The sequence below is a fragment of the Hordeum vulgare genome, chromosome 3H (assembly GCF_904849725.1).
Source record: "Hordeum vulgare subsp. vulgare chromosome 3H, MorexV3_pseudomolecules_assembly, whole genome shotgun sequence".
NCBI classification, from domain to species: Eukaryota; Viridiplantae; Streptophyta; class Magnoliopsida; order Poales; family Poaceae; genus Hordeum; species Hordeum vulgare.
The window spans coordinates 501650442-501674346 of NC_058520.1; positions in this window are offsets into that span (position 1 = coordinate 501650442).

A 23905-nucleotide genomic window follows, 5' to 3' on the forward strand; every position below is an offset into this window, starting at 1 on the left:
TTACCTTGCTGAAAACCGTTTATCAGAGCCTTCTGCTCCTCGTTGGGTTCGACACTCTTACTTATCTAAAGGACTACGATTGATCCCCTGTACTTGTGGGTCATCAAGACTCTTTTCTGGCGCCGTTGACGGGGAGTGAAGCGCCTTTGGTAAGTGGAAATTGGTAAGGAAACATTTATATACTGTGCTGAAATTTATTGTCACTTGTCACTATGGAAACTGTTCCTTTGAGGAGTTTGTTCAGGGTATCTTCACCATGAACGGAGGCACGAGGAGTTGTCCCTCAACCTGAGGTACCTACTGAAAATATCTTTTATGAAATTCCTTCGGGTATGCTTGAGAAACTGCTGGCTAATCCTTTTACAAGAGATGGATCTTTACATCCAGACTTGCATCTGATCTATGTAGATGAAGTTTGTGGTTTATTTAAGCTTGCAGGTTTTCCGGGAGATGAGGTAAAGAAGAAATTCTTTCCTTTATCTTTGAAGGATAAGGCGTTGACATGGTATATGTTATGTGATGATACTAGATCATGGGACTACGATCGGTTAAAATTGAAATTTCATCAAAAGTTTTATCCTATGCATTTAGTACATTTGAAAAGGATCGAGATGGACCTAGAGGGGGGTGAATAGGTACAGTTCCAAATTTTAATAATTACTTAGCAATTTTAGGGAAAAGTGCGTAATATGAGTGTAGGCCTAATAATTGCTACAACAAGGAGTAAGCTATTTAGAGTGAAGTAAGGCAAGCGGTGAACAATAATCAAATACAAGTACGTAATAAGGATTAACACAAGTAGAGAGTTAGGGTTAGGAATAACCGAAACTCCAAGAGAGACAAGGATGTATCCCGATGTTCACTTCCTTGGAGGGAAGCTACGTCACCGTTAGAGGGGCGGATGTTACCACGAAGGCACACCAACGCCACGAAGGCTCACCCTATTCTCCCTTTGAGATAACTCCACGAAGGCGTTTCTCAACCACTAGTGGTAAGCCTTGAGGTGGCTTCCAAACCTTCACAAACTTTCCGGGGGAAATCACAATGGTTTGATTCCTCTCTAAGACTCCTATCGCCTAGGAGTCTTCAACCTCCAAGAGTAACAAGATCACGGGGATTGCTCAAAACTTGCTCAAATCACAAATCACTTTGGTGGGAAGGAGGAGAGGGAGACGATCTATCTTTTGATTGGAACAACACTCAAAGGGACTCACAAATGCTCTTGGGATCTAAGATTTGGTGTAGACAAGAGTGAGTGAGAAGAAAGGTCTTCTTGGATGTGTTCTAGCTGTGTTGGACACCCTCTCACGAAGTGGGAGAGGGGTATATATAGTGGGGAGTGTAAAACAGCCGTTGGGGACACTTTAAGTCACACAGGGTCCGGACGTCCGGCAGTTTACGGAAGTCCGGGCGTCCGCACGGGGTCGGACGTCTGACAGGGGTCGGTCGTGCGAGGGCTGTAGATGTGACTGGAAATCTGAGTTATTCGACTCAACTTCTTCTGGTGGGAGGTTCCGGATTTTCGAAAGGGGACGGACGTCCGGCCCTCGGACGTCCGGAGGGAGCCGGAAATCCGAGTTATAGAGCTCATGTTCTTCTGGTGCAGGGCTCCGGATTTCCGAAGCTGGTCGGACGTCCGGCCCTCGGATGTCCGGAGGGAGCCAGAAATCCGAGTTATATGACTCAAACACTTCTAGTGGAGGGCTCCGGATTTCCGGAGCCTGTCGGTCGTCCGACCCTCGGACGTCCGGAGGGAGCCGGAAGTCCGAGGCAATAGACCTGTTTTGAGATATGGGCAGAGAAGAGAATATGTGGTATTGGGTAGGATAGTGAAGATGTGGTATGAGCAAGTTCATCGCAAAACCTGTGATCCCCTCTTAATAGTGCGGGATCCCTATACTCAATAATAGTAAACTCAAAAGGATAGTCTACATCATCTTTTCTCAATCCCGAGCCTTCTTGAAATATAAATCTCGATCTTCTGAGACCGCCTTTGGCACATAATTCTCAATCTACTAAAGTACTTGCCATCCTGAGATACACTCAACAAATAGGATTAGTTTCCTATGTATGTGTTGTCATTAACACCAAAAGTCGATTAGGTACATAGCATGCACTTTCAATCTCCCCCTTTTTGGTAGTTGATGACAACATATACATAGGTCTCAAAAAGATTTAACATACATTATAGCCTAGGAGATATTTAGTACGAAGCTCCCCCTTAGTATGTGCATGATAAAATATCGGAGCTCCCTTTTAATGTGTTTATCGAACATATAATGGATCATCATGTAACGATAATATATCATCATAGATAGACAATAGATCATCATAGAAGTAGTGGAGCAAAACATAATAGTCTATGATGATATCATAGCAATCCATAGCAATCACAATCATTCATAAGTAGCCATACATGAGTTTATCCATTACATTAAATCTCCAAAGACTAAAAACTACGATAAAAACTACGATACATTACTCCCCCTTTGGCACCAAGTACCAAAAAGGGAGGCACCAACAGCATCAACCATGCTCAGAGCTCATCAGCATCATCATCAGCATCATCCTCATCGTCAGGCAAGCCACTGCCACCAGCCTCGTCAAGGAAATCAGCCCACTCAGGACCAGATGGGAAGCCAAAGTCAGAAGGAGGAGCAGCAGGAGGGGCCTCATCATCACTCACATCAAGAGCGCCCGAGGCTCTCAGGCGAGCCTTGAGGGGATTCTTGGAGGAGACTAGGCGAGAAACCACATCATGGGTTTGACCACACTGGAAAGAGATGGCCTTCATCATAGCAGAATGTGCCTTGCCAAGGAATTTGGCAATGCGACCGAGAGGAGCGGAGCTAGATGAGGGGGTGGCTGACCGGGCAGCAGTGCGGCGAGTGGATGTGGAGGATGGGGCTTTCTTGGGAGCATAGTTATCCACCATGTGAGCGGGAATGAGCCACTTGCGATGTGTGTGAGTGACAGCAACAGAGAAATCAGCAACATGATTAATAAGAGCCTGGATGAAGGGGCATGAGGAAAGGCTCGCTTGTATTGAAAGCTAGCAAGCCGAATCTCATGCCATAGAAAGTGAGGCACATTAATTTTGCTCTTGGGGTGCTCGTATAAATGAGACATGATGTCAATACAGTAGCCACTGCAAGAGCCCTTATCACCCATCTTGGGATAGATGGTGCGGATAAGACACTGAAAGATGATGAAGTAAGGTGAGCGCCAGATGGATACCTGGTTAAGATCCTTCATGCGTTCATCCGCATCAAGCTCACTGAGTGGTTTGAGAAGATACCCACACGCCTCAATGGACTTAGGTGCATGGTTAGGATCATTCCTATGTATTTTGAAGCCGGAGTTGGGGAAACCAAGTGCGGCAACAAATGTATCATAAGAAGCTGTGAAGCGAACGTCAGAGGTGATCCAGCTAACAGTGTGGTTTGGAGCAAAGTAGCATGTGGCATAGAACTGGTGAATGGCAGCAGCATTGAAATCGTGATGAAAAGCAAACGGAGCGGCAAGCCCCGATGCCTCGATAAGCTCAATGGCACCCGGGTATTTCGCCGGGTGCATGCGAATATGCTCAAGATCTATGTAGAGATGAACAGAGAGACCCTTAGGTACTATGACTGTAGTAAAAATGTCTGCCTCGACGTGTGTGCGGAAATGTGAGTCTGTAGAGTCACGTACGACAGCGAATTGATCAATCTCGCGGCGGAAAGTGAGGTATGAAGACTTGGCAAGTGTGGTGAAGTTCGTGATTGCACGACCTAAGGTAGCAGGGGGTTATAGTGAGATGCGACGAGCTTCACGTGCGGGCTGTGCAGGAGGAGGTGGTGGCATATAGGACGCCCTGCGAGTCACGGGCTTTGGCTTGGACCTCCGGCCGGCGGGCTGGTCAGCAAGGTCCTCGGCGGCAAGCTCATCCTCGAAGTCGGAGTCATCACCATCAGACGACGAGGGGAGCTGTGGAGACGGAGAACGCCGGGCAGTCCGTTTGAAGGGACGACGTGGCCCATCCGAGTCCGACCCCGTGCTAGTAGGGGCGCGAGAGGATGAGCCAGCAACGTTCTTCCGTGCGGCGTGCTTGACCTTGGGCATGGTGCACAACAACCTACACGGATGGAAACCCCAAATGAGGAACGAACATGGTCAAACCATATGCACGAACACGTGGACTTGGGAGAGAGGGAACCAAACGCGAGGGGAACGGAGGAGATACCTGTAGACGGATCCCGCGGAGGAAGAAGAGGAAAAAGAGAAGGATCCGCGGAGGAGATCGGGAAGATCTCGGGAGCGGCGGCGCTGGCGAGTGCACAGGAGCTGGCGGCGGCGGCGACAGGGGAAAAAGGGGGCGCGTGAGGGCTAGGGCAAAGCCCAGCCCCGCGCCCATCTATTTATAGGCCCCAATGCGTCGGACGTCCGGAGAGGGTTGTGCCGTCGGACGACCGACACTGGTCGGACGACCGAAATGAGATTTGCCACCGGACGTCCGAGACACGTCGGACGACCGAGAGAGAGGAGGAGGCAGAGGCTGATTCTGGATTTTTGAGGACGAGATGATGATTTTTCATGGTTTCTCACAAAAATTACGAACATAGTTGCCTACAAGCATTACATATACTACTTGTGGGCAGAAACTGATTTATGCGTACTTTGTAAGCTCAAAAACAGAAAATTAAGACTCACTCCCCCTAAATGCATGCCCACATCAAGACACAAATATAATGTGAGTGTGTGTATGTGTGCAAGGTTTCAAGTTATGTTTTCAAGCTCCAAGATACCAAGTTCACGCCTAAGTTGACAGAACCTAGCTACGCTAAGTGGCTTGGTGAAAATGTCGGCTAGCTGCATGTCGGTACCCACATGGGTAATATCAATGTCACCCTTTTGCACATGGTCTCTCAAGAAATGATACCTAATATCCATATGTTTTGTGCGAGGGTGATCAATGGGGTTCTCGGAGATCTTTATGGCACTTTCATTATCACAGAGAAGAGGAACGTGTCGATACGTGATACCATAATCCTTTAGTGTTTGCCTCATCCATAGCAGTTGGATTGCACAGCTTGCAGCTGCAATATATTCGGCCTCGGCCGTGGAGAGACAAACACAGTTCTGCTTTTTCGAGCACCAACTTACCAAGGAGCGTCCAAGAAACTGACATGCACCGGAAGTGGATTTCCGTCCCACTTTGTCACCGGCCCAATCCGCATCGGAGTACCCAATAAGATCGAACTTTGCATCCTTAGGGTACCATAAGCCTAACTTTGGGGTGTGAACAAGGTATCTAAGAATATGCTTAACCGCCGTATGATGGCTTTCCCTAGGGGAAGCTTGAAATCTAGCACATATGCCTACACTTAACATGATGTCTGGTCTAGATGCGCAAAGATAAAGTAGCGAACCAATCATGGAGCGGTAAGTAGATGGGTCAAAAGGAATACCGTTTGTGTCTTCATTTAGAACTACATCTGTGGCCATGGGTGTCTTCATTGGTTTAGCATTTGTTATATCAAATTTTTCAAGAATGTCCTTGAGATACTTAGTTTCAGAGAAGAAAATCCCTTCTTGAAATTGTTGTATTTGAAACCCAAGAAAGAACTTCAAGTCCGTGTTGAGTGACATCTCAAAGGTCTTGGTCATGGAAGCCACAAACTTCTTGCATAAATGGATGTTAGGAGAACCAAAAATGATGTCATCTACATAGATTTGCATAAGATCAAATCACCATTTTCCCTCTTAGTAAAAAGAGTGGGATTGATGACCCCCACCACAAAGCCATCATCGAGTAGGAACTTCTTAAGATGATCGTACCAAGCACGGGGTGCTTGTTTGAGGCCATACAGAGCCTTGTGAAGTTTGTATACATGGTCTTTGTGGTGAGGGTCAACAAACCTAGGTGGTTGTGATACATATACCTCTTCTTGTAGAGGACCGTTAAGAAAAGCAGTTTTCACATCCATTTGATGCAAAGTAAAACCATTGAAAGCAGCATAGGCCAATAAAATGCGAATGGATTCAAGACAAGCAACAGGGGCGAAAGTTTCACCAAAGTCCAAACCTTCAACTTGGGAGTACCCCTGTGCTACTAACCTTGCCTTGTTGCGTAGGACAGTCCCATTCTCATCTTCCTTGTTCTTGAAAATCCATTTAGTGCCAATGACATTATGTTCCTGAGTTGGTCGTTCTACCAATGACCATACTTCCTTGCGTGTAAAACTGTTTAACTCCTCTTGCATAGCAAGGAGCCAGTCATTGTCACACAATGCATCCTGAACCCTGTGTGGCACGGTACTAGAGACAAACGAAAAGTGAGCACAAAAGTTTGTTAATTGTTTACGAGTCACTCTACCTTCCGACACGCCGGTGAGGAGTTGATCAATATTAACACGACCGGCCACACGCGGCATGATGGAGGCCAGGGTTTCACGAGGTTCGACTTCGTTTCCATCATCAACGTCCTCAACATATGGATCATTTATGTGCGGAGGAAGATATTCCTCTTCGCGTTGCACCTGTTGAGGTTCATCATCAAACATACCCATACTTTGGCCTAGCTCTTGAAGATCAACTTGTTCTTGAGTGTGATCAGAGTGAGAGACATGTTCTCCCACTTGATCCTCAACAACTGGCATGATATGTGTGCTAGTATCTTGTGGAGGTATGGGCAGTGAACTGTCTTGAGGATGAGAAATACTCTCATCATCTTCATCATCATCATGGGGTCTTTGTTCCATGGGAAGAAGTGCACCTACACCCATTTTCAAGATATCTTGTGAGGAGTCTTCTTCACCTGCATCATTTAGATCAACTTGCTCCCCATGGGAGCGATTAAATTCATCAAACGTCACGTCACAGGTTTCTATAACACATCCAGTGGATTTGTTGTAGACTCTGTAGGCGTGAGAGTTTGATCCATAGCCAACAAAAATCCCTTGAGTTGTTTTGGATTGAAATTTTCCTAACCGTTCCCATTTGTTGAGGATGAAACACTTGCATCCAAACACACGAAAGTACTTAACATTGGGCTTGTTCCCAGTTAGGAGCTCATATAGAGTCTTCTCCACTATTGATCGAAGGAAAAGCCGGTTTGATGCATGACATGCTGTGTTGACAACCTCAGCCCAAAAACTATGTGGTGACCTGTATTCGTCTAACATGGACCTTGCCATTTCCACAAGTGTCCGGTTCTTCCTTTCTACCACACCATTTTGCTGAGGGGTGTAAGGTGCGGAGTACTGATGTTCAATTCCCTCATCACTAAGAAATTCTTCTAGTGTGTAGTTCTTGAACTCAGAGCCATTATCACTTCTTATTGCCTTGATGTCCTTGTCAAACTTCCGCTGGGCTTGTTTGGCAAAATCAATGAAGGTGATCTTCGTCTCGTCCTTGGACTTGAGAAATAACACCCATGTATATCTTGAGTAATCATCAACAATGACTGGGCCATACTTTTTCCCTCCAAGACTTGCCCATGAAGGAGGCCCAAACAGATCCACATGAAGGAGCTCTAACGGCCTCGAAGTGGACACAATGTTCTTGGGTGGATGTTTTGATTGATGTTGTTTCCCAGCTATGCATGCACTGCACACACGATCCTTCTTAAAAGATACATTTGTTAGTACAAGGATGTGATTGCCGTTTAAGAGATTTTGAAGATTTCTCATGCCGACATGGGCGAGCTGGCGATGCCACAGCCATCCCATGTCGGCCTTGGCCATTAGACAAGTTGTATGGAAGGAGCTCTCTTTCGAGAAATCAACCGTGTAAAGGTTGCCATCCAACTCTCCAACTAAGGCCACTTCGAGAGTGTCTCTCTTAAAGACTTTCAAATCCGTTAGTCCAAATAATGTGTCATAACCAACGGAAGCCAATTGGCGAACTGAAAGTAAATGATATTGAAGAGATTGGACAAGCATGACATTTGCAATAGACATGTCATTAGTGATTGCCACCTTGCCCAACCCAATTACCTGCCCTTTCGACCCTCCACCAAATACAATGCTCATGTATGGTCGAATGGCTTGCATGAAGTCATAGAGCAAGTTACTATCTCCGGTCATATGATTGGTGCATCCACTGTCGATCACGCATTTGGCTCCTCCGGAGAAAACAACCCGTAACAAATTAATACTTGGTTTGAGGTACCCATTTCGTCATGGGGCCTTTCACATTAGTTACAAGAGTCTTAGGGACCCAAATAGCATAAAATCGGAATGCATTACGGGGACCAACGAATTTAGCATAAACCTCTCCATCCTTTGATTTGCGTAGTACATAGGATGGAGGCATGAATTCAGTTGTCTTGTTGTGAGTAGGCGAACCCCTAGTGGCCGACCCACTCACAACCTTAACTTTCTCCTTGTGTCCCTCTCGTACAAATATCTCTTTAAGCGGAGTGGTACACTTGAGAGGAGATGCACTTCTCTTGGTGGTGCTTGGGTTGAACCCAAGCCCTTCCTTGGCAAGGCCTCCATTGTGTCGACTTAAGATCTCATTGAGAGTCTTTTGTCCTTGTGCACATGTCATGAGACCTCTGTCTAACTGTGCCTTTAACGAACAGTTTTCCTCAAGGATAGATGTCAGTTCACTACTAGAGTTAGTAGTGCAGGTATCAACATTAATAATAGGTGAGGAGTAGGCCTTAGCTAAAGTGTCAAGATAAGTAACCTTGAGTGCCTCAAAGCTCTTTGTAAGAACAATGAGTTTCTCTTCCTTGTCTTTGAGAGACAAGGATAGACACTCACAGTCCTTAGAAAGGGAAGCATGTGAGTTCACTAGTCGGTTTTTATCATTTAGTAACTCTTTGCACACAGATTCAGCCTTTTTCAAGGAGGCAAGATCATTAGCATGTTTATCAAGGTTGTCACCTACTTTTGAGCATAATGCATCATTTTGTGCTTCCTCATACAGGACTTTCTGCTCAAGGATTTCATTTCTTTCCTTCTCCTCAGTGATGAGGGTTTCGAGTTCCTTGATGGTATTGGTGTGCTTACTCACCATTTCCATAAGTATGCGAAACATAGTGAGCTTCTTTCCTTTAAGAGAGCACATAAATTTGTTTATTTTAGCAAACATGGGATGATCTAAGTCATTATCCTCATAGTGATCTTCCGCATCAAGATACTCATCAGATGGGGTAGAAGCTAGACTGAAGGAGTTTAACCGTGGAGTTACCTTAACCTTATCATGAGAGCTTTGGTCTTCCTCATCTCCCATGGCAGTCTTTGCCATCAAACACTTGTGACCGTTGCCCTTGTAGTCCTTCATATAGTTGTAGTGAACAACATCACCACTTTTGTTGACTAGCCTCAAGGTGTTTTGTGTATCCTGAGCTACTCCGGCAACCCCACCAACATCTTCTGGACCTGATTCTTCTTGTGCAACCATTGCTCTTCCATATGTCCTCTTGAGCTTGGAGTTCATGGGATTTGGCAACTTCTTCTTTACAAAGGCCTTTGGAAACCTTGGTTTGTCTTCTCTCTTCTCATAAGAGTAGTCATTGGAGAAGTGGTTGGTTTCCTCACAGTTGTAGCATTTCCTTACCTTCTTCTTTGGGAATCTTCCCTTGAAATTTCCTGCACTGAACTTCTTTACAAAGAGAGCAATGTCCTCATAAGATGGGCTTTCATCAGAGTCAACATCATCACCATCTTCGCAGTCATCATCACCCTCTTCTTCTTCACTTTCTTCTTCGTCACATTCATGCTTGGCTTTCAAACCAAGATTGATCTTTTATGTTGAAGTGCCATGCATGGCAAGGTGCTTTGTTGCATTTGCCTTTGACTCTTCAAATAATTGGAAAGTGGATATGATGTCATCTGGAGTCATTTCTTTGAACCCATGGTGTTGCCTCATGTCCCATACCATTTGATGGTGATACAGAGCAAGAGCATGAAGTAACTTGTCCACGAGAAATCTCTTGGTCAGATTGAAACCATCTTGCGTCTTGTCACAGTCACATGACTCAATGTCTGCGGCGAGAGTCATGAGCCGTTCTAGTAGTTGCTTGGGAGATTCACCCTTTTCCATACAGAAATTCTGTAATTGCCCCTTGGCAATTTCATATTGAGCAAGCCGAAGAGTGGAGGTACCGGTCTTGGTCCTTATAATGCTATCCCACAGTTCCTTGGCACTTGTGATGTGAATGTAAGGTCTTCGTTGCTTGTCTTTCATTCCTTTTCTTATGCACATGATCGTAGTGTCATTGAGATGCTTGTCATAAGTTTCTCTGGGAGTGAGGCACCTTGGATCTACAGGATTGTACCCATGCTCGAGGATGTCCAACATCTCATCATTGGCATACCTAAGATGATCCTGCATACCAACTCTCCGCAAAGCAAAATCGGAATTGTCATCAAGCAAGGGAGGTTTTCCTCCAGGATTGTACTTAGGTTTCTCAATTTGAGATCTAGCATAAAGCCATGGAACGCTGGTTTGGTTCCTTTCCGGAGGTTGTTGGCCAAATGAAGAACCATGCACATGTGGCCCTGAGGCCCTCGGGGACGTGGCTGTCCCCGTGGTTAGTGATGCCAGTCTCATTTGGACCAAGGCCTCAAGAGAAGCATCATGCTCCTATTTTTGCTTGGCAAGGGCCCGTTCCAGGTCCTCAGAGGTGACAGACTTGACTTCCGTGGAAGTCCCGTCCCTCTGCACTGGAGCTACCGTAGCTGGAATCCCGTCCATCTCGCTCTAGGGCGGTTAAGCCACAAGAATAGAGCACGAGGCTCTGATACCAATTGAAAAGGATCGAGATGGACCTAGAGGGGGGTGAATAGGTGCAGTTCCAAATTTCAATAATTACTTAGCAATTTTAGGCAAAAGTGCGGAATATGAGTGTAGGCCTAATAATTGCTACAACAAGGAGTAAGCTATTTAGAGTGAAGTAAGGCAAGCGGTGAACAATAATCAAATACAAGTACGTAATAAGGATTAACACAAGTAGAGAGTTAGGGTTAGGAATAACCGAAACTCCAAGAGAGACAAGGATGTATCCCGATGTTCACTTCCTTGGAGGGAAGCTACGTCACCGTTAGAGGGGCGGATGTTACCACGAAGGCACACCAACGCCACGAAGGCTCACCCTATTCTCCCTTTGAGATAACTCCACGAAGGCGTTTCTCAACCACTAGTGGTAAGCCTTGAGGTGGCTTCCAAACCTTCACAGACTTTCCGGGGGAAATCACAATGGTTTGATTCCTCTCCGAAGACTCCTATCGCCTAGGAGTCTCCAACCTCCAAGAGTAACAAGATCACGGGGATTGCTCAAAACTTGCTCAAATCACAAATCACTTTGGTGGGAAGGAGGAGAGGGAGACGATCTATCTTTTGACTGGAACAACACTCAAAGGGACTCACAAATGCTCTTGGGATCTAAGCTTTGGTGTAGACAAGAGTGAGTGAGAAGAAAGGTGTTCTTGGATGTGTTCTAGCTGTGTTGGACACCCTCTCACGAAGTGGGAGAGGGGTATATATAGTGGGGAGTGTAAAACAGCCGTTGGGGACACTTTAAGTCACACAGGGTCCGGACGTCCGGCAGTTTACGGAAGTCCAGGCATCCGCACGGGGTCGGACGTCTGACACGGGTCGGTCGTCCGAGGGCTGTAGATGTGACTGGAAACACTGTGAATTGAACAACGACCGGACATCCGGAGAAGGCCGGAAATTCGAGTTATTCGACTCAACTTCTTCTGGTGGGAGGTACCAGATTTCCGAAAGGGGACGGACGTCCAGCCCTCGGACGTCCAGAGGGAGCCGGAAATCCGAGTTATAGAGCTCATGTTCTTATGGTGCAGGGCTCCGGATTTCCGAAGCTGGTCGGACGTCCGGCCCTCGGATGTCCGGAGGGAGCCGGAAATCCGAGTTATATGACTCAAATACTTCTGGTGGAGGGCTCCGGATTTCCGGAGCCTATCGGTCGTCCGGCCCTCGGACGTCCGGAGGGAGCCAGAAGTCCGAGGCAATAGACCTGTTTTGAGATATGGGCAGAGAAGAGAATATGTGGTATTGGGTAGGATAGTGAAGATGTGGTATGAGCAAGTTCATCGCAAAACCTGTGATCCCCTCTTAATAGTGTGGGATCCCTATACTCAATAATAGTAAACTCAAAAGGATAGTCTACATCATCTTTTCTCAATCCCGAGCCTTCTTGAAATATAAATCCCGATCTTCTGAGACCGCCTTTGGCACATAATTCTCAATCTACTAAAGTACTTGCCATCCTGAGATACACTCAACAAATAGGATTAGTTTCCTATGTATGTGTTGTCATTAACACCAAAAGTCGATTAGGGGCATAGCATGCACTTTCAACATCGTGATCGGAATTATATTTATAACTTTTGGCCACGTGAGAGGGAAAGCATAACTCAAGATTGGGGAGGCTTAAATCAATGCTATATTCATGCCCCAATCATGAGATCTCGAGAGAAATTATCACTCAAAACTTTTATGCTCGACTTTCTCATGAAGATCGTACCATGCTTGACACTTCTTGTACCGGTTCTTTTGTGAAGAAGGATATTGACCACAAGTGGAATTTATTGGAAAGAATAAAACTTTACTCTGAAGATTGGGAGCTGAAGGAAGGTTAGGAGTCAGGTATGAATTTCCAGTTTGATTGCGTTAAATCTTTTGTTGAGACAAACACTTCTAGAGATTTTAGCGCTATGTATGGACTTGACTCTGAGATAGTAGCTTCTCTTTGTGAATCTTTTGCTGCTCATGTTGATCTTCCCAAAGAGAAGTGGTTTAAGTATCATTCTCCTATAGAAAGCAACATAGTCAAAACCAATCTAGTTGAGGAGAAAGTCGTTGCTTTTAGTGATCCTGTTGTTCCTTGCGCCTACACTGAGAAACCACCTTACCCTGCTAGGAAAAAGGATTATTCTAAAGCTCCAACTGTGATATGTAGCGGTTACATTAGACCACTTGCACCCCGTGAGGAGATTAAAGTTGAACCTAGTGTTGCTATTATCAAAGATTTCTTAGCCGAAGACATAGATGGGCATGTTATCAAATTCTGTGAGGACTCCGCTAGAATTGCTAAACCTCACGCGTAAGACAAATACGGACCTGTAGTTGGCCTGCCCGTTGTTTCTGTCAAGATAGGAGATCACTGTTACCACGGTTTATGTGATATGGGAGCTAGTGTTAGTGCAATACCCCGTTCCTTATATGATGAAATCAAAGATGAGATTGCACATGCTGAGCTAGAACCCATTGATGTCACTATTACGCTAGCTAATAGAGACACTATCTGCCCTCTAGGAATTGTGAGAGACGTAGAAGTCCTGTGTGGTAAGACGAAGTATCCTACTGATTTCCTCGTCCTTGGTACTGCACAAGATAGCTTTTGTCCCATCATATTCGGTAGACCCTTTCTCAACACTGTCAATGCTCACATTGATTGCATTAAGCAGCCTGTCACTATTAGTTTCGGGGGTGTGTCTCATGAATTTAACTTCTCCAAGTTTGGAAGACAACCCCATGAAAAAGAGTCGTCTGGTAGGGATGAAATCATTGCTCTTGCCTCTATTGTCGTACCTCCTACGTATCCTTTAGAGAAATATCTGCTTGAGCATGAAAATGATATGCATATGGAGGAAAGAGATGAGGTAGATAAAATTTTCTTAGAACAATATCCTATTCTCAAGAATAATTTGCCTGTTGAACTGCTTGGGGATCCTCCCCCACCAAAGGGTGATCTTGTGTTCGAGCTTAAACAGTTGCCTCATACTCTTAAGTATACCTATCTTGATGAGAAGGAGATATATCCTGTTATTATTAGTGCTCTCCTCTCAGAGCACGAAGAGAAGAAGTTACTAAAAACTCTGAGGAAGCACCGTGCTGCTATTGGATATATGATACGTCTCAAACGTATCTATATTTTTTTATGGTTTCAGGATGTTATCTTGTCATCTTTGGATGTTTTATGTACCTTTTATATCTTTTTTGGGACTAACTTATTAATTCAGTGCCAAGTGCCAGTTCCTGTTTTTTCTGTGTTTTTGGCTCTTTTCAGATCTGATTTTGGGACGGAGTCCAAACGGAATAAAATCCCCGAAATGATTTTTTCCCGAACGGAAGAAGATCAGGGGGCTTGTGGGCCAAGCCAGGAGGGCTACAGGGAGCCCACAAGCTCCCACTCCGCCACTAGGGGCGGCGGTGGGCAGGCTTGTGGCCTTCCTGGCGCCCCCTGACCTAGATCTTGCGCCTATATATTCCCTAAAAATCAGAAAAAAAAATCAAGGGATCCACGAAAATACTTTTCCGTCGCCGCAAGCTTCCGTTTCCGCGAGATCTCATCTGGAGACCCTTCCCGGTGCCCTTCCGTAGGGGACTTTGGAGTTGGAGGGCTTATTCATCATCATCATCGCCCCTCCAATGACTCCTGAGTAGTTCACTTCAGACCTACGGGGCCGTAGTTAGTAGCTAGATGGCTTCTTCTCTCTCTTGGATCTTCAATACAAAGTTCTCCATGATCTTCATGGAGATCTATCCGATGTAATCTTTTTTGGCGGTGTGTTTGTCGAGATCTGATGAATTGTGGATTTGTGATCATATTATCTATGATATATATTCGAGTCTTTGCTGATTTCTTATATGCATGATTTGATATCCTTGTAAGTCTCTCCGAGTCTTGGTTTTTGTTTGGCCAATTAGATCTATGATTCTTGCAATGGGAGAAGTGCTTGGTTTTGGGTTCTTACCGTGTGGTGACGTTTCCCAGTGACAGTAGGGGAAGCAAGGCACACATTGTGTAGTTGCCATCAAGGGTAAGAAGGTGGGCTCTGTCGCTGATATGAGATTGTCCATCTACATCATGTCATCTTGCTTAAGGCGTTACTTTATTCTTTTGGACTTAATACACTGGATGCATGCTGGATAGCGGTCGACGTGTGAAGTAATAGTAGTAGATGCAGAAAATATCGGTCTACTTGTTCTGGACGTGATGCCTATAGATATAATCATTGCCATAGATGACGTCACGACTTTGCGCGGTTCTCTCAATTGCTCGACAGTAATTTGTTCACCCACCGTCTACTTGCTTTCATGAGAAGAGCCACTAGTAAACACTACATCCCCCGGGTCTATTCACACATATCGTTTCCACTTTCGCTTTTACTTTGCTTTGTTACTTTGTTGCTTTCAGTTCTCACTTGGCGAACAATCTATAAGGGATTGACAACCCCTTCATAGCGTTGAGAGCAAGCTTTTTGTGTTTGTGCAAGCTCTTGTGATACTCCTTCACTGGATCAATACCTTGGTTCTCAAACTGAGGGAAATACTTACCACCGCTGCGCTACATCACCCTTTCCGCTTCGAGGGAACACCAACGCAAGGCTCCAAGGCCACGGGGGAAATCCTTTGCATATTTGCCTAGGAAGTCCCTTAAGGCGTAGCCGTAGCAGAAGGATTCTTGGTGCCGTCAACACATCTATTTCTGGCACCGATGGAAGGTCTTTTGTTGCAGTAGCAATATACCCTTGATGATCTTAAGGGTATTAGTCCCACTCTATGTCAGCACAAGATTAAAACCGATCCTGATTCTAAACCAGTTGCTGATCATCAAAGGAGATTAAATCCTAAGATGAAAGAAGTCGTTAGAAAAGAAATATTAAAGCTTCTGGAAGCAGGAATCATTTATCCTGTTGCACATAGTGATTGGGTAAGTCCAGTACATTGCGTACCTAAGAAGGGAGGTATCACTGTCGTTCCTAATGATAAGAATGAATTAATCCCACAAAGGATTATTACTGGCTATAGGATGGTGATAGACTTCCGGAAACTGAACAAGGAACCCAGGAAAGACCATTATCATTTGTCGTTTATCGACCAAATGCTAGAAAGGCTATCCAAACACACACACTTCTGCTTTCTAGACGGTTATTCAGGTTTCTCGCAAATACCTGTTGCACAATCTAATCAGGAGAAAACCACTTTCACCTGCCCCTTCGGTACCTTTGCTTATAGGCGTATGCCTTTTGGCTTATGCAATGCACCTGCCACCTTTTAAAGATGTATGATGGCTATATTCTCTCACTTTTGTGAAAAGATTGTCGAGGTTTTCATGGATGACTTCTCCGTTTACGGGTCTTCCTTTGATGATTGCCTCAGCAACCTTGATCGAGTCTTACAGAGATGCAAAGATACCAACCTCGTCTTGAATTGGGAGAAGTGCCACTTTATGGTTAATGAAGGCATCGTCTTAGGACACAAAATTTCTGAAAGAGGCATTGAAGTTGATAAGGCTAAGGTTGATGCAATTGAGAAAATGCCTTGCCCCACAGATATCAGAGGTATACGAAGTTTCCTAGGTCATGCTGGTTTCTATAGAAGGTTCATTAAAGACTTCTCTAAGATTTCTAGGCCTCTTACCAACCTCTTGCAGAAGGATGTTCCTTTTGTTTTTGATGAGGATTGTGAGGAAGCTTTCGAAATACTTAAGAAGGCTTTGATAACCGCACCTATCGTTCAACCACCTGACTGGAACTTGCCCTTTGAAATCATCTGTGACGCTAGTGATTATGCTGTTGGTGATGTTCTAGGACAAAGAGTTGACAAGAAGTTGAATGTTATTCACTACGCTAGTAAAACTCTAGACAGTGCCCAAAGAAACTATGCCACTACGGAAAAGGAGTTTTTAGTAGTCGTGTGATGACCCACAAGTATAGGGGATCAATCGTACTCCTTTCGATAAGTAAGAGTGTTGAACCCAACGAGGAGCAGAAGGCTCTGATAAACGGATTTCAGCAAGGTAATAACTGCAAGCACTGAAAGTAGCGGTAACAAGTGATGGTGTAGTGAGGTGAAACGTACCAAGCGAAAAGTAACAAGTAACAAGTAGTAGCAATGGTGCATCAAGTGGCCCAATCCCTTTTGTAGCAAGGGACAAGCCTGAACAAAGTCTTATAGGAGGAAAAATGCTCCCAAGGACACATGAGAATTTCTGTCATGCTAGTTTCATCATGTTCTTATGATTCACGTTCGTTACTTTGATAGTTTGATATGTGGGTGGACCGGCGCTTGGGTACTGCCCTTACTTGGACAAGCATCCCACTTATGATTAACCTCTCTCGCAAGCATCCACAACTACAAAATAAGAATTAAGACAAAGTCTAACCATAGCATTAAACAAGTGGATCCAAATCAGCCCCTCACGAAGCAACGCATAGATTGGGTTTTAAGCTTCTGTCACTCCAGCAACCCATCATCTACTTACTACTCCCCAATGCCTTCCTCTAGGCCCAAGTATGGTGAAGTGTTATGTAGTCGACATTCACATAACACCACTAGAGGAAAAGACAACATACAACATATCAAAATACCGAACGAATATCAAATTCACATGACTATTATCAACATGACTTATCCCATGTCCTCAGGAACAAAAGTAACTACTCACAAAACATAATCATAATCATGATCAGAGGTGTAATGAATAGCATCAAGGATCTGAACATAAAGTCTTCCACCAAGTAATCCAAGTAGCATCAACTACAAAGAGTAATCAACACTACTAGTAACCTTACAAGTACCAATCGGAGTCGCGAGACGGAGATTGGTTACAAGAGATGAACTAGGGATTGGAGAGGAGATGGTGCTGATGAAGATGTTGATGAAGATGCCTCCCCTCCGACGAGACGAGTGTTGGTGATGACGATGGCGGCGATTTCCCCCTCCGGAGGGAAGTTTCCCCGGCAGGATCGTCCTGCCGGAGCTCTAGATTGGATCTGCTCAAGTTCCGCCTCGTGGCGGCGGCGAAACCACGAAAAATCTCCCGATTGATTTTTTTCTGGAACGAAACCCTTCATATAGCAAAAGGGGGGAGCTAGTGGGCCGTCAGGGAGCCCACAAGCCCCCACTCCGCCACCAGGGGGTGGCGGTGGCAGGGCTTGTGGTGCCCTGGCAGCCCCCCTCCGGTACTTCTTTCGCCTAGTATTTTTTATATAATCCCAAAAAAATCCACGTAACTTTTCAGGGCAATTGGAGATGTGGAGAATAGTGGACTAAGATTTGCTCCTTTCCAGTCCAGAATTCCAGCTGCCTGAATTCTCCCTCTTCAAATAAACCTTGCAAAATAAGAGAGAAAAGGCATAAATATGGTACCACAAAGTAATATAACAGCCCATAAAGCAATAAATATCAACATGAAAGCATGATGCAAAATGGACGTATCATCGTGTTTGCATGCGAAAAGTTCAGATCTTATATAGTTGATTCCAAAGTCACTATTCACTCTGATCATGCTGCTATTAAGTACCTTATGGAGAAGAAGGACGCTAAGCCTAGGCTGATCAGATGGGTTCTCCTGCTACAGGAATTTGATTTGCATGTTGTTGACCGAAAGGGTGCTGATAACCTTGTAGCAGATAACTTGTCCAGGCTAGAGAATGTCCTTGATGACCCACGACCTATTGATGACAACTTTCCTGATGAGCAATTAAATGTCATCCGCACTTCACATAGTGCACCGTGGTATGCCGATTACGCAAACTATATCGTAACCAAATACATACCACCCAGTTTCACCTATCAGCAAAAGAAGCAATTCTTCTTTGATTTGAGACACTACTTTTGGGATGATCCTCACCTTTATAAGGAAGGAGTAGATGGTTTTATTAGACGTTGTGTGCCTGAACATGAACAGGACAGATCCTGCAGAAATGTCATTCCGAAGCCTACGGAGGACACCATGCTGGAGACAGAATTGCTCATAAGGTATTGCAATCAGGTTTCTATTGGCCCACGCTCTTCAAGGATGCCCGTAAGTTTGTCTTGTCTTGTGTTGAATGCCAAAGAATAGGGAACATCAGTAAGCGTCAGGAAATGCCTATGAACTATTCACTTGTCATTGAACCGTTTGATGTCTCGGGCTTTGATTATATGGGACCCTTCCCGAGTTCCAATGGGTATTTCCCAAGATTTGGAGTCCCTAGATATTTGATGACTCATGGCGGTTCACACTTCATTCATGGTGTTTTCCGCAAGATGCTCGCTAAGTATGATGTCAACCATAGAGTTGCATCTCCTTATCATCCTCAGTCTAGTGGTCAAGTGGAGTTGAGTAATAGGGAGATCAAATTGATCCTACAAAATACTGTCAATAGATCTCGAAAGAATTGGTCTAGCAAACTTGATGATGCACTATGGGCTTATAGGACTGCTTATAAGAATCCCATGGGCATGTCGCCATATAAAATGGTTTACGGTAAGGCCTGTCATTTACCTCTTGAGCTGGAACACAAAGCTTATTGGGCAATCAAAGAGCTCAACTTCGATTTCAAACTTGCCGGTGAGAAGCGGTTGTTTGATATCAGCTCATTAGATGAATGGAGGGCCCACGCATATGAGAACGCCAAGTTGTTCAAGGAAAAGGTTAAGAGATGGCACGATAAACGAATATAGAAACGAGGGTTCAATGTAGGTGATTATGTCCTGCTATACAATTCTCGCTTAAGATTCTTCGCAGGCAAGCTTCTCTCTAAATGGGAAGGTCCTTACGTTATCGAGGAAGTATATCATTCTGGTGCCATCAAAATCAATAACACGGAAGGAAAGTTTCCTAGAGTGGTAAATCGGCAAAGAATCAAGCATTATATCTCTGGTACTCCCATAAATGTTGAGACTAATATCATCAATATCATAACTCCAAAGGAGTACATAAGGGATGTTTATCAGCCTGTTCCAGACCGTGAAAACGAAGAGGTGTCTGTTTTGGTAAGTAATTGGACTCCGAAACTTTTCCAATAGGAAATTTCCTCCGTTTTGGAATTTTTGGAAATTTAGAAAAATAAAAAGCAGACCGGAGAGCGCACGAGGCGGCCACAAGCTTGGTAGCCGCCACCTACCCCCCTAGCGGCGGCTAGAGGGCTTCTGGGCACCTCGTGTGCCTCCCGGACTCCTTTTTCTTACGGAGCACTCCTTCTGGTCCAGAAAAAATCATTATATATACGCCCGAAGGTTTTGATCTCCGTATTGCGCAATTTTCCTCTGTTTTCGTTTCGAGCCTGTTTCTGTGGCAGATCTAGATCATCATGACTTCCCCAAACGCTCCTAAGGACAAGATCTTCGAGAAGGTCATCAATCCCTACCTCACAGAAGTGCTGAAACACCCTCAATCTATCAAGATGAGCGAGGGGATGTTGCACATCTGTGATGTTAAGGGGCCTAAGAAGACCGGAAGCATGGAGACGAGGCTCGAAGCAATGGAGCAACAAGTCTTCCAGTGCCAAGGGATGGTGGAGCGTGGACTCAACGCCAACCACATGATGATCACGGAGTTCACCAGCAATCACAAGATGGATGCCATTGACATTGGGAAACACCTCTCCAGGCTCTATGACAGGGTTGACCAACTTCAGGGCCTGATCTATGACGTGCAGAACCAAAACTGTGAGTATGAGTATAGATTTAAATCAATAAGGTTGGCTGGAGAGTTGAGGATTCCGGCGACTCGTTCATCCTGCCATGATGGAGCACCTATGCCTTGGAAGACGGAGGATCAGACTGCTTCAACAACACCACCACCATCACCACCAAAGGAAGACAACTAAGCATTGGTATGGGCAATCGCCTTGGCTTTTGCCAAGCTTGGGGGAGTTGCCCTGGAATCGTATCACCCTTATATCTTTTGCTTTTACCTTTGTTTTAGTTCTTTCCTTTTCAGTTTTTATTTCTTCTCTTAGAGGAATAAGTCTTTAGTGTTTAGATTGAGTGTTTTGCCTTGTGTCTCCCCCGATGTATTCGAGCTTACGAGCTATATAATAAAGAGTCTCTTAGTCAAGGGCTTTGCTTTGTGTCGTGATCAAAAGTATGAAAAGAACGATAGCATGAAAGATCATGAGATGATCTTATGGAAAGTGATAGCTTCACATATGACACGTATGATGATTGAAACTTGTTGAGAATAAATCAACATAGACCTCAGTCATTGTTGCAATTAATAAGAAGTAATAAGGAAAGAGAGGTTCACATATAAATATATCATCTTAGACACGTTTTACAATTGTGAGCACTCACCAAACTATTACATGCTTAGGAGTAGATGTTGGACAAGGAAGACAACATAATGAATTGTGTTTGCTTGGTTCCAAACAATGTTATATGATTAGAGATCCCTTAGCACATGACGATTGCTTCCACCTCATATTAGCCAAAACCCCCACACCAAGTAGAGATACTACTTGTGCTTCCATAAACCTTCAACCCAGTTTTGCCATGAGAGTACACCATACCTACCTATGGATTGAATAAGATCCTTCAAGTAAGTTGTCATCGGTGCAAGCAATAAAAATTGCTCTCTAATATGTATGATCTATTAGTGTTTGGAAAATAAACTTTGTACGAACCTCTGATGAGGAAGACATAAAAGCGACAGACTGCATAATAAAGTTCTTTATCACAGGAGGCAATATAAAGTGACGTTCCTCCGCACTAAGAGGACACGCATTCAAACCTCAAAAGCGCATGACAACCTCTGCTTCCCTCTGTGAAGGGCCTATCTTGTACCTTTACTTTTTGCCCTTGTAAGAGTCATGGTGATCTTCACCAATTCCCTATTTTTTCCTTTATCTTGGCTATCGTCACATGCTTGGGAAAGATCTATATTCATATATCAACTTGGAGTTGAGTACTTATGCTTTAGTATTGTTGACTTTACCCTTGAGGTAAATAGTTAGGAGGCAAAACTATAAGCCCCTATCTTCCTCTTTGTCCAGCTGAAACTTTGATACCATGAGTACCACGTGAGTTGTAACAATTGTGAAAAATAAAAGAGATGATTGAGTATGTGGGTTTGCCTTACAAGCTCTTATTTGACTCTTTCTGATGTTATGATAAATTGCAATTGCTTCAATGACTATGGATTGTTGTTGGTTACTTCTCAGTAAGGTTTTTGCTTCATACTTTGTTTTGTGAAGGAATTGTTACTTTCCCATAAGAATCTTTATGATGTATTGTTGTTCTATATGTGATCATGATGCCCTCATGTCCGTACTATGTTTTGTCGACACCTTCGTCCCTAAACATGTGGACATGTTTATGGAACTTGGTTTTTGCTTGAGGACTGAAAGTGCATGTTATGCCCCTAATCGACTTTTGGTGTTAATGAAAACACATACACAGGAAACTAATCCTATTTGTTGAGTGTATCTCAGGATGGCAAGTACTTTAGTAGATTGAGAATTATGTGCCAAGGTGGTCTGAGAAGATCGGGATTTATATGTCAAGAAGGCTCGGGATTGAGAAAAGATGATGTAGACTATCCTTTTAAGTTTACTATTCTTGAGTATAGGGATCCCACACTATTAAGAGGGGATCACAGGTTTTGCGATGAATTTGCTCACACCACATCTTCACTACTCTGCTCATACCACATCTTCACTACTCTGCTCTTATCTCAAAAGAGGACTAATGTCTCGGACATCCGGCCTCCTCCGGATGTCCGAGGGTCGGACGACCGACCAACTTCGGAAATCCGGAGCTCTGCACCAGAAGAACTTGAGGCATATAACTCGGACTTCCGGCTCCCTCCGGACTTCCGAGGGCCGGTCGACCGACCAGCTTCGGAAATCCGGAGCCCTGCACCAGAAGAACTTGAGCAATATAACTCGGACTTCCGGCTCCCTCCAGACGTCCGAGGGCCGGACGTCCGTCCCCTTTCGGAAATCCGGAATCTTGCACCACAGAAGTCTGAGTCGAATACCTCGGACTTCCGGCCTTCTCCGGACGTTCGGTCCCTGTTCAACTCATAGTGATTCCAGACATATCCTCAACCCTCGGACGACCGACCCCTGTCGGACGTCCGACTCCTTGTGGACGCCCGGACATCCGTGAACTGCCGGATGTCCGAACCCTGTGTGACTTAAAGTGTCCCCAACGGCTGTATTACACTCCCCACTATATATACCCCCTCCCACTTCGTGAGAGGGTGTCCAACATAGCTAGAACACATACAAGAACACCTTTCTTCTCACTCACTCTTGTCTACACTCAATCTTAGATCCCAAGAGCATTTGTGAGTCCCTTTGAGTGTTGTTCCAATCAAAAGATAGATCGTCTCCTTCTCCTCCTTCCCACCAAGTGATTTGTGATTTGAGCAAGTTTTGAGCAATCCCCGTGATCTTGTTACGCTTGGAGGTTGGAGACTCCTAGGCGGTAGGAGTCCTCGGAGAGGAATCAAACCATTGTGATTTCCCCCGGAAAGTTTGTGAAGGTTTGGAAGCCACCTCAAGGCTTACCACTAGTGGTTGAGAAACGCCTTTGTGGAGTTATCTCAAAGGGAGAATAGGGTGAGCCTTCGTGGCGTTGGTGTGCCTTCGTGGTAACATCTGCCCTTCTAACGGTGACGTAGCTTCCCTCCAAGGAAGTGAACATCGGGATACATCCTCGTCTCTCTTGGAGTTTCGGTTATTCCTAACCCTAACTCTCTACTTGTGTTAATCCTTATTACATACTTGTATTTGATTATTGTTTACCGGTTGCCTTACTTCACTCTAAATAGCTTACTCCTTGTCATAGCAATTATTAGGCCTACGCTCATATTCCGCACCTTTGCCTAAAGTTGCTAAGTAATTATTAAAATTTGGAACTGTACCTATTCACCCCCCCCCCTCTAGGTCCATCTCAATCCTTTTCAATCACATAACAAGTGCCAAGGAACTGTGGGATAGCATTATAAGGACCAAGACCGGTACCTCCACTCTTCGGCTTGCTCAATATGAAATTGCCAAGGGGCAATTACAGAATTTTTGTATGGAAAAGGGTGAATCTCCTAAGCAACTGCTAGAACGGCTCATGACTCTTGCCGCAGACATTGAGTCCTGTGACTGTGACAAGACGCAAGATGGTTTCAATCTGACCAAGAGATTTCTCGTGGACAAGTTACTTCATGCTC